This window comes from Choloepus didactylus, chromosome 21 (genome assembly GCF_015220235.1).
Source record: "Choloepus didactylus isolate mChoDid1 chromosome 21, mChoDid1.pri, whole genome shotgun sequence".
In the NCBI taxonomy this organism is placed as follows: Eukaryota; Metazoa; Chordata; class Mammalia; order Pilosa; family Megalonychidae; genus Choloepus; species Choloepus didactylus.
Genome location: NC_051327.1, coordinates 17,679,797 through 17,694,909, shown reverse-complemented (window position 1 = coordinate 17,694,909; position 15,113 = coordinate 17,679,797). Strand labels below are relative to the sequence as shown.

Here is a 15,113-nt window from a genome sequence, read left to right as displayed (position 1 = left end):
GTGCCTACAATTAGACATCTCTGAAATCACATCCAGCTACAAATCACAGGACTGGTTTCAAAGCCAATTACCCCCGAGCCCTCACCTGAAGCCTCCTGCCAAGTGCCATTCATTTCTCAGGCAGCCAGACCCCCCCCGGCATCGACATGTCCACACATCCCTAGGTGAACCAACTCACAGAACTTGGCCAAACGGCCTGAGAAACACAGTCGAAACTTCAGTTAAAGCTTGACATGGAAGCCCGCCATGGCTCAGGCCCTGGCAGGGTACTGAAGGCCCAGAAGACTTTATAAAAGCACACCAGCCCTTCCACAATAGGCCACTGTCCCCACTCCTACCACACCCTCCTCCCTCAGTACCTCACGTCCAGCCATAACGGATTCTAGCAAGTCCCCAAATGTTCTGAGCCACCTCCCGCCTCCCAGCCATCAATCTTGTTGGTCTCCCAGCCTGCTCTCTCCACCTACACCCCCAAGCAAACACTCCCAACTTTCCAGACTCAACCATGGCATCCCCTCTTCTGAGCCCTTGGACCCCTCACCCACAGGAAAAAGGGTCAGTGGCATTTCCTGGTATCCTTGGTGTCTCCCCCACTGGGGCTGCAGCTCTTCAAAGCCCCCATCCCAGAAGATCTGAAACACCAGAGGACCAAGGAGAGGGGAGCCTTCTGCTCCAGGGGGACCAGGGCAAGTCTGAGTCGGTGCCCAGAAACACCCAGTGGTGTTCCACGTGAACACAGCGATCACACGCAATACAGTTGCCGTATTGACACCCCCGTTCTCCATGACAACCTCAGCCATCTTTAAACAGCAGTTCAAATACCTAACTTGTTTCAACTCGTAATGAAGGGGGCTACTGAGGGTGTTTTTGATGATAAAGATTATTATAATTAGCTGGGGAAAAAAGCTCCGATCTGGAGGCAACCCCAAACACCTTACAATAAGCAAATGCATTAAAAGGCGATGGTACATTCTAGAGATGGACACGAGTCATCTACAAGAGGTGCAGGGACCTACAGTGATGCTCACGACGAGTTAAAAGTCTGGGGGACGGCAGTGCACATGCCATTTTCTGAGCGCCTCTGAAGTGGCCATCACTCCGCCTGGTGCCTCCACAGCGGCCCTGCGAGAAAGGGCCTCTCCCTTTAAACCGAGGACACCACGGCCCCCAGAATGAAGAATTTACCCAAGTCAGACAGTCTGTCAACCGTAACACCCATGTTCTTCCTATTTTACATAAACTCATTTTTTTCTTTTCTTTTTTTTTTTTAAATTAAATTCAGTTTTATTGAAATACAGTCACACACCATACAATCATCCATGATATACAATCCACTGTCCACAGTATGATAACATAGTTATGCGTTCATCACCACAGTCTATCGCTGAACATTTTCCTTACATCAGAAAGAACCAGAACCAGAATAAAAAATAAAAGTGAAGAAAGGACACCCAAATCATCCCCCCATCCCACCCCATTTGTCCTTTAGTTTTTATTCCCATTTTTCTACTCATCCATACACTAGATAAAGGGGGTGTGATCCACAAGGTCTTCACAATCACACTGTCACCCCTTGTAATCTACATTATTATATAATTGTCTTCAGGAGTCCAGACTGCTGGGTTGGAGTTTGGTAGTTACATAAACTCATTTTTAAAAGGCGGCAAGGGAAACAACTGTTAATAGAGTTGACAGAATTATGGATTATTTTCCTTTACCTCTTACTGTACTTTCAAAAGTTCTACAATGATGTATTACTTCTTACCATCAGACCAAAGTTCTTTGTAAAAAACATTAAGAACTCTGACCTGGGGACGGGGACATCCTGTCCCCCCTGGGGTCCCCTCATCACAAACGCCTGTCCCCGGCACTGCCTGTGGAGGCAGGAGAGGGCTGCAGCCACTTACTTGAGAGGCATTTTCACAAGAAAGGAACAAGGTACATGTATCCAAGAGACTTTCTATTCCCAGAGATTTGGAAAAGCTTTATCAGGACGTGAGCTGGCAAAAGAATCTGGGCGAAAACCATCCTAACTGGGCACCTCCAGGGGATCCCACCACAGCTGGTGGCCTCTGGGAAGAAGGCCCCGAGTAGGGGTCTGAACGGGGACTCGGACCCCAGCTGGGGGGTTGGATGCACACTCAGCCCGCAGTACAGGGGCAAACCATCCACCCCTCAAGGCCTCCAAGGTCTGCAGCAGCGTGGCCGAGGCGCAGTCCAAGCTGCAGTCCTCATTGCCTTGCTGCATGGCCTCCCTCTGCTTGTCCCTGGGGAGACCAGGGCTGTCAGAACCCTCCCCTTGGCTCACAAGCAGCAAGCAGGGCATGGGGCGCTCTTTGCGGAGTCCTCTGTCAGTCTCCCACAGGCTCAGTGACCTCAGGACAGTCACTGTCTCTCTCGAGGCTTTATGACTCAGGCAGGTTGAGAACTCTTTGCCAAGTGTGACTATACACTGCCCCTCAACCCGTAAGACGCAACGTCATGGGGCATTCTTTGCGACACAGAGCTGGGCCGCCCCTCCTGCTTCTCCCCCACGAAGCTCCTCTGCAGAGCATGAGATCCTGAGGACCATAGGGTGGAAACCTGCGAGCCCAGGTGATGTCAAAAGCCTCTTCTCAACTCTGGATCTGCATGTTTGCCACCATCACTCAATTCCCTTTGGACTTCTCTAGGGACTGACTCTTCCAAACTCACCCCAGCTCACTCTTCAAGTCCTATTTTCTAAGCTGCCCCTCTCTCGGACCCTTGCAAAGATGCACAGGCCTTAAACTCCACACGCTGCCCCCGCCTCTAGCTGACCTGCGAGGCTCACCTGTGAACTGGAGCAGGACCTTCAGAGACTTCTCACCGCACAGCCACCTGGCGCGCTGTCAGGAAGCCGCCCCAAGACCTGGGAAAGTCAAATCCTATGCACAAACATATCAAAAAAACATTCTATTCCATGAGAAAATTGTTTTTCATTAGAAACCATGGAATACTATTTCTTGCCTATCAAATTAGTAAAAATAACTTAATTACAATACTCAGTGCTGGCTGGTATACTGAGACTTCATACTGATGGAAAGGGTAAAACCTTTCTCAAAAATAATTTGGTAATATGTGTCAAGAAGTTTAAAAATGTTCACTTCCTTCGACCCAATAATTAAGAATCTATCTTAAGGAAATTAGAGAAAACTTCTACATCACTATATTCACTGCAGCCCTACTTCAACTTTGTAAAAGAAATACACGGAGAAAATGAGACAGAAATGTACCAAAATGTTAAGCACGGCCTTCTTTGAGTAGAGAAACTATAGGAGACCTTTTATTCTGCTTAAGTATCTGAATTTTTTACATTTTCTAAAGTGAAAAAGTATTACTTCTGTTCTGGCAGGAGGGGGAAACTACTCTTTAAAATGCAATACTTAATAGACTGTAAATATCAACCAAACCAGAGCATCGTTACTTGGCATCATTACATTAGGCAGCTACCACTACCCAGGTGGGATCTCACCCAGTAACTAGTCTAAGAATCACATCACCTCCTGGCCAACAGACTCATAACTCCCTTTCCCTGAGTCCCAAGAAAATGCCTGGACTGCACCATTTTAATATCGGGTTTTTCTCTTGAAAAGAGACCACTTCAAGCCACTGCCACCTGGTGTTACCAGGCTTCCAAGAGATGGAGGAAAACCAACACGTGATTTGTCCCTTGCATGCCAGGTGGCTGGAAGGGAAGCAGCTCCTCTCCTTGGCTGGTATCCAACTTGAGCCTTCCAGGGGCAGGTCAGAGTAGAACTTTCCAAATGGGGCTCAGAGAGCCACAGGGCAGGCAGGGTGCAGGCCCCAGCAACCCGTGACAGCCTTGTGGGCAACCCCCTCCGCCAGCACCAAGGAACGGCAGCTTCTTCCTTGCCAAGAGTATCCCAACCTTCTGCAGTTAGTCGGGGGGCTGATCCCAGGCTTGGGACCACCAAGGGTCAAAATGGGGAGCACCAGAAGCAGTGACAGGTAGAGGAAGAGTAGTCACGGCCATGGCCACCATTGGAGGGCTGACTGCGCCAGGCCTGGTGCTGAGTACAGTAAAAATTGTTCTTAAACAATCCTCGCCAACCTGATACCTGCCCCAGGAATATCCCATTTACAAATGAAAAGCAAGGCAAAGGAAGACAAGCAACTTGCTAAGAATACACAGGTACTAAGTATGCCCAAATCTGTTCCCCACGTCCTGGTATGTACCCACCCACGCAGAAAGGTAACCTGATGCTGGACCAATGGACCTGCAGCTGTGTTTGCTTGGCCTACTGTTTTTTTAAGTGTCAGTGTTTTAAAATTGGAATATTCACCATAGGAAAAAATCCAGACTTCCAGCTTCTCTTGAAAACCTAAAAGCTACAGCAACAGTCGTGGGCCTGCCCTAGATCCACAACCTCCCCCAGCAGCAAGTGGCTGAGCCAGAGCAGTGCCTGGTACACCCTCTTCAGGGCACCAGGCACCACAACTCCCTACCGCAGGGTGGGCAAACTGCTCCTGTAAAGGGTCAGAAAGCAAAGAGTTTAGGTTTTGTGGACCACGCGTCACAACCACTCAACTCTCTGCCTGCAGAAGAAACAGCGCTAGCCCAGGTGTAAACGAGTACACGCGGCTGGGTCCCCAGATAACCTTCTGAAGAAAAAAAAACAGGCGGTGGCCTAGATTGGGCCCACGAGTCACAGTTTGCCAAGCCCCTCCCTACTGCCTCTACGACATTCATCATTGTCCTCCCACTGTCCTATTGTAGAGAAATACTTCTCTGAACCCAGTTCTCTATCAAGGAGAAGGAGTAAACTTATGCCTCTGGCAAGACTCACCACTGACCCACCCTGCCCTCCGCAGACACGTCAGCCTTTGCCCCAAACTTGAAGATGAAACACAGCATCCTGGAGAACAGCAGGTGGCCTCTCAGGGCCCACGCTCAGGTACCCCAGCTGCTTCCCAGAGCCATGCCAGCAGCTGATGCTTTCCCTGGATCAGGCAATCAAAAGGGCCCAGCCTACCTTCCTTCCTTCCCTACACTCCCCCTGGACCTGCTCACCCGTTCCCACAGTAACCTCCAGCCCATGGATCACCCAACCCTGTCCTCGTGATGCCCTTCCTGAGCCCCTCCAACCCCCTGCTCCAGCCATAAGGATCACCTGGCAGTGCCCGGAACTGACCAGGCTGTTTCTTGCCCCTCACCTCTCACTTAGAATGTCCACCCTCCACCCATCCACTTACTCATCTCTTTAATTCCAGCTTGAGACTCTCCACCCATGAAATCCTTCCTACACTCACTCTTTCCCCCTCACAGGAGAAATGGCTGCTTTTAACCATCAAGGTCCAAATGACACGTGAGTGCAATTACCTGTCTGTCCCCTCCACTACAGCATAAGCTCCTCAAAGGCAAAGCTTAAGTTCAGCAGAAGCTGTTTCAAACAAGACAAAATACACTGAGTAGAAATAAAAAAGAAATAAACTTAAGAACGGTTGATCATCAAAAGATACCTTAAAGAAAGTGGAAAGCCTACCCTCCCCATTACGTGGGACATGACTCCCAGGGATGCAAATCCCCCTGGCAACATAGGAAATGACTCCTGGAGATGAGCCTGGACCCAGCACTGTGGGATTGAGAGGATCTTCTCGACCAAAAACGGGAAGACAGATAAAACAAAATAAGGTTCCAGTGGCTGAGAGATTTCAAATGGAGTCAAGAGGTCACTCGGGAGGGTATTCTGATGCACTATACAGATAACACTTTTTAGTTTTTGGTGTGTCGGAATGGCTACTGAAGCTGTTGAACTGCAACCCAGTGACCTTGATTCTTGAAGACAATTATATAACTATGTAGCTTGCACAGTGTGACTGTGTGATTGTGAAAACCTTGTGGCTCGCACTCCCCTTATCCAGTGTAGGGACAAATGAATGGAAAAATGGGGACAAAAATTAGATGAAGAATAGGGTGGGATGGAGGGTGAAGGTCTGGGGTGTTCTTTTTTGCTTTTACTTTTATTTTGGAGTAAGGAAAAGGTTCAAAAATTGAGTCTAGTGATGAACGCACAAATGTATGATGATGCTGTGAATGATCGATTGTATACTGTGGATGACTGTAGTTGTGTGTATGTATCTCAAACTGTATTAAAAAAAGTAAATGAACAATGAGGGGGGAGGCAAACGGGATGTTTTAGATGTTCTTTCTTATTTTAATCTTTATTTTATTTTTTGGATAATGAAAATATTCAAAGTTTGACTGTGGTGATGAATGCAGAACTATATGACAATACTGTAAACAAATGATTGTACACTTTGAATGATTGTATGTTATGTGATTATATCTCAGTAAAATTGCATTAAAAAAAAAAAAAAAAAGAAAGAAAGTGGAAAGCCAAGTTAACAAGCTGGGAGAAGATACTTGCAATCCAGATAAAGGATTCTAACCAAAGAATACATAAAGAGCTCCTACAAATCAATTAAAAAAAAGATGCACAAAGAACCTCACAGAAAAACTGGCAAAGGACATGACCAAATATTTCACAGAAAACACATATGGCCAATTAACGGATGAAGAGGCATTCAATGTCATGGTTCAGGGACATGGAAATCAAGACCCCAAAGATTCAATTTTATACCCATTCAACTGGCAAAAATTTTAAAACATCCATCCACATTAAGTGTTGGCAAGGATGTGATGCAATCTGAAGTCCCACACACTGCTGTTGGCAGGACAGTAAATTGGTACAACCCCTTCAGAGAACAGTTGGGCAATGTCTACTAAAGTTGAACATTCATCTACCCTATGACCCAGCAATGCCACATCTAAGATTATACCCAAGGAAAACTCTTGTACATGTACATGGAGACATGCATGAAAATGTTCACAGCAGTAAGTGTGCAGTAACAAAAACCCGGGAACAACTAAATGGAAACAACTAAAAAAAAAAATCAATGGAAGATCAGATGACTAAACTGTGATGTGTCCACACCATGGAATATTATTCAGTGGTCAAAATAAATGAACCACATGACATGCAATAAAATGGGTAAATCTTAGCAATATAATATTTTTTACTTTCCTTAGAAATACACATAGATTCGATAGAACTATACAGGAAGTGGAGAGATGATGTTTACCCCAGAATGGGACAGAGAAAAACAATCAAATGGTTAGATGTATACTTTAGTTCAAGATCCCAGCTTTTGTTTTGGGTGGTTGCATCACAGATGCTTAATACATTATTAAAATTAACCTACTAAATAAAAGCAGGCCATGCATGAACACTAATGAGTGCATATTAATCGACTTCTCTGTACCTGAGGCAAAAATTAAAACTAACACAGAAAAAGAATGTTTAACTCCAGGCACAAGCCCTGGCACGCAGAACTTCTGAAAGCATTTGTGGAATGAATGAATGACTTTTCTCCCCAGCCCGTGGCCCCATTCCCTGGTGGACTCTTAGGTACCTTGGACATGTCTGAAGCCAAACTCATCTTCCTTCCTAACACTCCTTTTCCTCCTGGATTCCCTGGCTCCACTTTGCCCCCAGGCAGGGGGGGAGGGGGGGATAAACGGAAAAACCTGGGATTCCAGCGTCTCCTCAACCTTCTTCCCACAGCCCAGCAGCGGCCTCAGCCTCCCCTTGGACTGCCCCCCACCCCATCCCCTCCTCACCTCCTCAACCCCCACTGCGAGCATCTGGAGCATCTGGCTGGGACTTTGGCACCTCTCACCTTCATTGAGTACTCCCCACCCACCTGGCTTCTCCATCTCCTCTCTCTCCTTCTGGTCCACCTCAGGTACAGGTGCAAGACCAAGGTCCCGATTCTGTCTCTCCCACACCTGCCCTGGGTCTCCAGAATAAGTCCTGAGGTTGTCATTGGAAGGCCATCATAATCTGGTCCCTCCCGCCCTGCCAACAGCATCTGCCAGTGCACTTCCGTTTGGTACCCTCTTCATCGTCACCTCCTCCTTTCCAGCCCCTCCAAGAGAGTTTAAGTTATAACTCGCCATCCCCCATCCACATCCAGGGCTCCCCCATGAGCACGCCTCTGCTCTACCCAGAACTCCCCTCACCTGACCACCCATCATCAACCTACCCGTACTTCCAAGGCCCAATTTAAGCTGCACCTCCAATAAAATAAACCCAGTTCTCTATGTTCATTTTCCCTCCTGGACCACGAGCACCTGAGGGGCCCTCACATCTGTCTCCTTTCTATTAGCAGCTGACACGGTGTAAGGAGACGGTCAACAAGACAGGCCAGAGAATGGAGAGGTGAATCAGGCAGCTTAAGAGCAAAGAGAATAATCCAGTCTAATCCATTCCACACTTCCCTGTGTGTGTGCGCGTTTTCAAAACACCCCGTGAGGAATTCCTCTGCTCAAAATCCTTCAGCTCCCCAGACCCATGGCATGGCCACTAACCATCCGTATCAGCCCTGTGCTCCCTTTCCAGTTTCCTCTACCCCTACCCACCTCTTGTTGCTCCAGCCACAATGAACTACCTACAGCGCTCCAGAAGCACCACTTGCTTCATGACTGCATTTGCTGAATCTACCAGGCTACTTCCCCATACCTTCTAAGCCCTGCTCCTCCTTCAACAACTGGCTCTCACCGCCTACAAGAAGCCTCTCCACCCCACCCCCACCCCCATGTGTAACACACTGACAATACCTTATCACCGACTGTTCCCACCAAACAATGAGCTCTCAGAGGGCAGAGATCTTGTCTCCTATCACTGTCCCCCCGGCAGCCAGCACATGCCGAACACAAAGGAGGCACCCAGTAAAGGTGAATGTGATAAAAGAAATAAAATTTTCCAGTTCAAATTCACAAATCATGACTTGTGTCCTTCATCCCAAAAGGCATGTCTTAAAGTGGAAAACATGTGGAAAGCATCCTCTAAGCCTGCTTAACCAGGAGAAGCTGTTGGCAAATAGCCACTTTAATTTATTTGAGACAGTTGGTAATCAACTATAACTCCCAGAGCTCCATCTCATCCTGGAAGACCTCAAATTCCACCTTCCCCAGTCCCCGTGGCTCTCACCTTTTTTTTTTTTTTCCCCTCTGGAGAGCTGGCACAAACTGTCCCTTCTTGATGGAGTCACCAGATCGTTAAGAGGAATGACTTGTTTGAGTTCTCATCTTGATATAAAACGTGAACAACAAAAACTGGGCAAATCTGGAAGGCTTGCTGACTCAGCAACACAAATTCCAAGGCACCTTTGCCAACAAGGAAGATGATGATCAGGTTTTAAATTGAGAAGCAGCAGTAAGTGAAAACAAACGCACAGATGTTGGAGCCGTGTGTGGCAGCTGGGGGCTGGAAACCACCAGCTTTATTTACCAATCAGCCTGGGAGCTGAGCAGAAGGTATAATAGTCTCCCTCCTCCCACTCAACAATCAAGGGGATAGTTTTAAAAAACAGCACACGCACACAACTTCATACCTGAGCCATTTCACAGAAAGCCCTAAAAGGACTTCAGAAGCCAGGCTGCAGGGTAGGCATTCCCAAAAAAAACACACACCAGAAGGGAAAAGTTTGACGAAGGTCACACAGCAAATTGAACGAGACCTAGTTACCCTGACCTTGGCTATCAGGAATTCTACCTTTTAGAACTATCTTTCAGAGCAGCTAGAATGCCATGCAGGAAGGGTTTGAATTTCTTAAGAGACCATGCATCTGCACAGACCCTATTTCCACTGCTGTTGGCACTTAGGGAAGTGGAACTAGCGTGGAGGACAGACTCCAGAAAGAAGAAGAGTCTTTTAAATCCTCTTCAGCATACATTATGCACCTCCCCAAACTGACCTAGGGCTCCAAGAAACAGGAGATTCCCAGAAGGCGGACCCCGCTTGAGAGAAGGGAAACAGCAAACTCCTCGAGAGCGCAGCCCCGGGCCCCAGTTAGCCCTTCCCCTGGAGGCTGGCCCCAGCAGATCCCACACCCTAACCAGGCTGCCCGGGGGCAATATCACCACCGCCTCTCGTCCGAGGTCCTGGGGGAAAAGGGGTGCACTCCTCGCGACCGACCCAAACTCCCAGGGTCCGAGCCCCTGCCCCTGCTAGCGCTTCAACTCCCACCCAGGCGTCCACCCTCCCACCCAGCACCGCCCAACTCCCATCCCCAGGACCCCGGGCCCGCAGAGCGGTCCCCCGAGTCCCCCCAGACCTCACCCCGGCGCTCCTCTACGGCCCCGGCCCCGGCCCAGCCCTCCCTCAGTCCCACGCCCGCCCTCTTCCGGTCCCCAGCTCGGCTCGGTCTCCCCACCCCGTTCCCGGGACCCCAGCCGTGGCGACGAGCAGGCGGCCTGCCCACCCCTCTCACCGAGGCTGAGGCGGGCGGCGAGCAGGCTGAGCGCGCCGTGGCGCTGAGGCTGCAACTCCGGCTCCGCTCGGGCAGGGCTCCGACTGCGCCTCGGACTCTTAAGAAGGCAGCCGAAGTGAAACTCAGCGTCGCAGCTTCCGAGCGCTCCGGTACGCATGCCCACGACGCGTGGCCTTTTGGGAAATGTAGTTCTCACGGGGCAGCCGGGAGGGGCGGGGCTTCTGGGGGCTAAACCGAACCCAACCCGCACCTGTTCAGGTGTATCTGTTCTTCTTTCTGTTCGCTCATTGACTCACTCCTTCATTAATTCACTGATTCGCCTTAAAGAATTTTTACCGGTACTACACAGTCCCAGGCCCTGTGCTAGTTACTGGGGATTAAAAGTTGTATCAGTGTCGGAAATAAAGCGGTACCTGTAAGCGAATAAATGCTCACTCGGTTTTGGAGGAGAAAAGAATTTATTTACAATCTTGCAAGATAGGGCATCCAGCCAAACATGTGGCAGACTGGCGCGCCAGAGGAAGAGAATGGCGATCTTTAAATTTCCTACTCCTAATTTGCAAGTCCCTCCCCTGTTTCCCCATTGACTGGGTACTACAGAGGTTACAGCCTATCCGAGAACACTAACTAATTCATCTTTTAAGATTTTAATTTGTACAGCCAATCCCAGAGAGCCAACTAGCTCATTATTGAGATTTTGAACTGATCAGCCTATCTCAGAGAGTTCATTTAGTTTAAAAAAATTTTTTTTTCTTTTTGCTGTGATTTCCCGCCTCTGATTTTACCTCATATTTCTTTACATTCCAGTAACCATGGTTACTTTTCCATATAAGGGGCTGGCAGATTCTTTCTTCTCTATCACGGGGCTTGTTTAAACTGGTTTTGCCTCCATTTCCCTTATTCCATGCTGTCTCTATGTGAAAACTAAACTTATCCCTTTCTTACATCAGAAACTTTGTTTCTCTCCTGGTAGCGGCTGGGTTGGAAGGGTTCTGGAACCAGGCTCTGGGGAGGGGAGGGACTTCCAAACCTAGAGAGCTTGGGGAGCTGGAGCTCTGGCGGAAGCTTGGTGGGACCCTCTGTTCTGGCTGGAAAGACCACGATTGGGACAAGTGTGAGAGCCAACTGGAAGAACCGGGGAGACCAAGAAACTCCCTGACTTCCACTGAGGCAGAAAGTAGGACTTAGCCTGGACACCTGGGTGGAGAAGGGCATGAAGTAGAGAACACAAGAAAAAGAGCATCTCTGGGGAGCCAAGTCCAGGGTACTGGGGAGAGCTGGGTGTGGAGCTCAGGAGAGACAAGGTCTGCAGATAGGGATTTTTGAGGTCCCAGGCAATGAGAAGTAGATTGCAGAGGGAGAGAAGGTAAGTCCAGGGCCAGGCTGAGGAATGCTGACTTTGGAAGATCAGAGGAGAAGCACAGGCCTTAGGGAAGAAGCTGGAGAGCTGCTGGACCAGGGGATGTGGATGGTGGATGTCAAGGAAACCAAGGACAGTATCTCATGGAAGAGGTGCTCAGTGTGTCAGACACACATGAGAGACCCAACAAACGGGTCCCAGGGAGGGAGCCTCTACCAGAACCCAGGGCTCCTACCTCCCAGCCCAGGTTTTTTCCCATCTCTAGCCTGCCAGCTGACTTCAAGAAAGGTCCAAAACTTCAGACTTAGTTACAGGGAGGTCACTGGTGGTCAGAGAGCCATTTCCATTGAGCAGGAGCTCAAGCAGATGTCTGTGAGTTGTGATTTAGGAATGGAGTCTGCTAGGAGTGTAGATGGCTCTTCCAGGAAAAATCCTTGAATTCCCAGCATATTGCGGAGGAGGTGTGGTGGGGTCGCAGATGACAGGCACATGTGTGGAATGACTCCGTTTACATAAGGTTTTCCATGACTAAGGGTGCCTGGAAGGACACTAGCCAACTCAGTCACATCCAAGAAGCAGACGACAGGTGACTTTCACTTTCTATGTATATTTTTCTGTCATCCAAGTGTGCCACAATGAATGGGTTCCGTTTTTACAACCTGAAAAGAAAGACTATTTTTATTTAGGAACAAATAAAAAGTTCTGGTTGCAAGAAGCAGCAAAATAGGGCAGCAGCGGGAGGGAGGATGGGAGACATTCATATTTTGGCCGGGAGAATGCTTGAGTGTTTTATGTTTCCAGGCAGCAGCGGGAAGTCCCTCCAGAACCTGGAAACTTGAGAACTGAAGCTTAAGCCAATATACATAGCAAAGGACCAAAAACCACTTAAATGCCCAGCAGGAGGGAGCTGTTTAAATAACCCTGGAACACTAGGTAGCCAGTTCCCTGTTGGGGATCCAGCTGTCCAGATCTATTGTTAAATAAAAAAGAGGAACTTTCAGAGTTGAGGGTAGGGTAGAATGAGCATCTACTTGTGTTTTAAAAAAAAAAAAAATGCATACACAGTCTCACAGACTTGGTAGGAAGTTTATGCAAGGAGACCTAAGAAGCCCCCAGGAGAAGGTAGGGGATGGCCTGAGGACTTATTTTTATTATTATTTTTTTTAATTTACAATGTACTTGTGCTATTTTTTTCTATTAGAAAATGTTGAGATTGCCCTCATACATAGTAAGACAGGTTAAGGCTGTCTTGCACAAAGGCGCACCAGAGGGATAAGTGGGGACAGAAAAGCTCCTGGCTGGGGCTCTTTTTCCTAAATTATCTGCCCAGAGGGCATACCAGAGGCCCAGGTGTAAGCTACCTACAGGCCTGCGAGTGCCCCACAAGCAACTGAGAATGAGCGTCATGGCCGCAGAAAGGATGTGGCTGTGGGCTGCAGAATGGGGAGTGGTGGGAGCTAAATGCTGAGATTTTTTTAAAAAACACACAAAAAACACACAACAACTCAAGCTTCACTCCAGGTGGCACAGTTTACTGCCTCCTGGGGTTGGGATCCTGAAACCAGCCCCCGGCTCGCCCAGGAGGAAGAAAAATCAACCCAAACCTAAGAAAAGGCAAGACACGGGGCCGGCATCGCTAAAGGAGCTTGAGCCTTTTCTGATGTTTTGCTTGGAAAGGCAGAATTTTGTTGCTGAATGCCTCAACTAATTGGCCACCATGTGACACTCTGGAGGGATGGTGTCTGATTAGAAGCCACGGCTGCCTGGCTCATTATTTCTGATTAATGGACAGCACGTGGCATCTCCGGGCCGTGGGCCCAGGCGTGACCCACACAGCCAAGAAAGGCGCGGTGGCTTTATAGCCCTGAGGAGGGACGCGGTCTCCCCTAAAAGCGTTGTTTTATGTAAGTCCCAGCCCCTCGGACACGTCGTTGCTCGTTCTTTAGCTGTCAGCCTGAAGTAACCCACAGGTACTCACGGTCAATTCATCTGAGAAGTTGGTTTTAGCATTAGGCAACCACGCTCTACCGTGCCCCCACCCACCAGTTATTGTTCTCCTGGTAAATGAACACTCTGGCATCCTGGCTTGGGATCAAGGAGTTGCCTAAGAGCTGGGGTCCATTGTGGGGTGTGGACAAGTCAGGCTTCAGAGCCTAATGGCTGAGGGCAGGCAAGAGGCCCTTTGGAAGACCTACCCAAACTCGCCCTGGAAACTTCCATTAGTCCTTAGTTGCTTCTTGGAATCCACAGCTAAAGAAATCTGATAAATCTAACACCTGTCAGGGAAAATTGGGAAAGGCTTTCAAATGGGCAAAAAGATTCCTGGGTGTTGACTTCATTGTCTTCCGTGGAGTTGTTTTACAACTCAGTTAAGTTGTAGAAAACCAGGAGTAATGCAAATGACTCTGGTCCATAGAGATGCAATCGAATTCTGAGCTTTGGAAGAGGCCATTTTTGCATCCATCAGTGAATTTGTTTCAGCATTCAGCCTTCCTGATGGCCTCTTTATGTGCCTATTCTTTGGAGCCACCTTTAAACCAGTTTCCTACATCCCTCAATTAGTAAGTTAAACAAAAACTTTGGCATTTTCGTTTTATATTTGTATGAGAGTCAGAGGTTTACTTTGTTTTTTTTTCTTAATTGTCCTTTAGCACACTTCATCTCCTTTCTTTTCCTGGCTGCCAGGAAGCACAGAATTGATTTTTAAAGTGTTGATTCTCGGGGAGTTGCACGGGATATGATAGGAAGCTGCTCCAAACACCACAGAAAGAGGCTGTCAGTGGACAAAACCGAAGCCAGCGCTCGGCTGTGGAGACTCACGGGAGGCAGGAAGCCGGGGTGGTGTTCCTGCTTGCAGCTGCCCCACTGAGCTGAGGCCCGTCTGGAACTAGCTGGAGCTGACAGGGTCACATCCTAGTCTCGCTTCCCCCCAATCCCAGCCACAACCACTTCCTCTTTCTGCTGAGGACAGCAGAAGTTGAATGAAGGATGAGTTCCCAGGATGTCGCAACATGCAGGAACTTGAAGGCAGATAACGGATGGGGGTTCCAGGCAAGGGTGTCTGTCCGGGGTAGCATTAGCTTCTAGAATGGCTCTGACTGAACATGTGCCTCATCCCAAGTAGCACATTAAGACTGATTATCATTTCATCCTTACTGTTGCCCTGAAAGGGGTGACTTCCCCATCAGAAGGGAGGATGGTGTGGAGGAGAGGCATTTCCTTGAGGAAACAGGCTCAACTGGGTGGGATTTGAAGGTTTGCCTGAGCCCTTTACCAGGATCCTACTACAAGAACCCTCACTCTACAAGAGCTTTACTCCTTTAACCCTTCAACAGTCCTGTTTTCCCTATTTTACAGATGGGGTGATCTGCTGAGCTTGCACCACTGGAAGTGGCAGGAGCCAGGACTGAGCCCTGGCTTGATTTGTCCCAGCCAC

At 48.5% G+C, this 15,113-nt stretch overlaps 1 protein-coding gene across 6 annotated transcripts in view; it reads right to left on the bottom strand.

Moving 5' to 3' along the window:
- The window catches only part of DTX2 (deltex E3 ubiquitin ligase 2), a 31,217-nt gene extending 20,757 nt beyond the window's left edge, over positions 1-10,460 (bottom strand). For 2 of the 6 annotated variants that reach the window (XM_037814004.1, XM_037814009.1), the window contains exons 1-3: positions 10,318-10,460; positions 9,036-9,211; positions 2,813-2,906 (exon numbers count right to left, since the gene is read on the bottom strand). The gene's annotated coding sequence lies outside the window, so the exon portion shown is untranslated. The remainder of the gene's footprint in view (positions 1-2,812; positions 2,907-9,035; positions 9,212-10,317) is intronic. The other 4 variants (XM_037814005.1, XM_037814006.1, XM_037814007.1 and 1 more) reach the window with 4 other exon arrangements.
- Positions 10,461-15,113: the final 4,653 nt, after the last annotated feature.